Raw genomic sequence first — 1301 nt, forward strand, 5'->3', positions numbered from 1 at the left:
TGCAGTGAGCTGAGATCATGCCACTGCACTCCAGCCTGGTGACAGAGCAAGACTCCTTCTCAAAAAAAAAAGTTTTCGTTGAAAATCTTAGGCAGATCCAACACGTTTTTCTCCAGCTATGGAACTGATTGCCACTTTTTTAAGCAGAGCTGGCTCATATTTAGGGAATATATTAGGAAGAAAACCCTCTAACACTAATACCACTAAGTGCAGCAAGAGGTTCACATAATGAGGGGGTGCAAGGTACCCAGAACACTCAGGGCCTAGACGTGGTTCAGTGGCTCATGCCTGTAATCCCAGCACTCTAGCAGAATCACTTAAGCCCAGTTGTTTGAGACCAGCCTGAACAATATAGGGAGACCCCATTTCAACAAAATAAAAAAAACAGCCAGGCGTAGTGGCTCATGCCTGTGGTGCTAGCTACTTGAGGAGCTGATGTGGGAGGATCATTTGAGCCCAGGATGAGGCCACACTGAGCCGTAATCATACCACCACACTCCAGCCTGCGTGACAGAGCAAGACCCTGTCTCAAAAACAAAAAAAATGTGAAATAATAAACAAGATCTAGTGGTAGAACTAATAAATACCCTATTTAGAACTACTGATGAGCATACATAATATTCAAGAGAGCTGCAACTATAATGTGATCTGAAAACATCTGTGCTTTCTATTGGTGACATGGTCACAGTACTGCTAACACTACTGTGGTTTGCTGCCAGTATTCATAGTTGAAGAAAATGGTTTTAAATTTCAATTTCAGGCTCGGGAAAATAAAGATGTTTCCCTCCTTCAAGTTCAATGAGCACCTGAATTCTATCTACAGACTCAACTCTAGGTTAAGAGCCCACACATTTAGAAGAAATATTTGTATTTTTCTTCGTGTATTGCTTTTTAAATGTTCTATGTAGCCGGGTGCAGTGGCTCACAACTGTAATCCCAGCACTTTGGGAGTCTGAGGTGAGCAGATCACCTGAGGTCAGGAGTTCGAGACCAGCCTGGCCAATATGGTGAAACCCCGTCTCTACTAAGATGGGTGTGGTGACGGGCGCCTGTAATCCCAGCTATTCGGGAGGCTGATGCAGGAGAATCGCTTGAACCTGGGAGGCAGAGGTTGCAGTGAGCTGAGATCATGCTACTGCACTCAGACTGGGCGACAGAGCAATACTGCATCTCAAAAAAAAAAAAAAAAAAAAGAATGTTCTATGTAAAATTTTGCAAAGTATATCTTATGATGTGAAAAATAAGGTTGATGTTTCAGTGAGTTCCCACTTTAGTCTTTTTTCCTTTTTTTTTTTTTTTTT

The 1301-nt window shown here is 42.4% G+C and overlaps 1 protein-coding gene across 5 annotated transcripts in view; it reads right to left on the reverse strand.

The window, feature by feature from the left end:
* Positions 1–1301, reverse strand: part of IMMT (inner membrane protein, mitochondrial) — a 61572-nt gene that overhangs the window by 19207 nt on the left and 41064 nt on the right. The window lies entirely within an intron of this gene.

Source organism: Mandrillus leucophaeus, unplaced genomic scaffold (assembly GCF_000951045.1).
Source record: "Mandrillus leucophaeus isolate KB7577 unplaced genomic scaffold, Mleu.le_1.0 Scaffold988, whole genome shotgun sequence".
In the NCBI taxonomy this organism is placed as follows: domain Eukaryota; kingdom Metazoa; phylum Chordata; class Mammalia; order Primates; family Cercopithecidae; genus Mandrillus; species Mandrillus leucophaeus.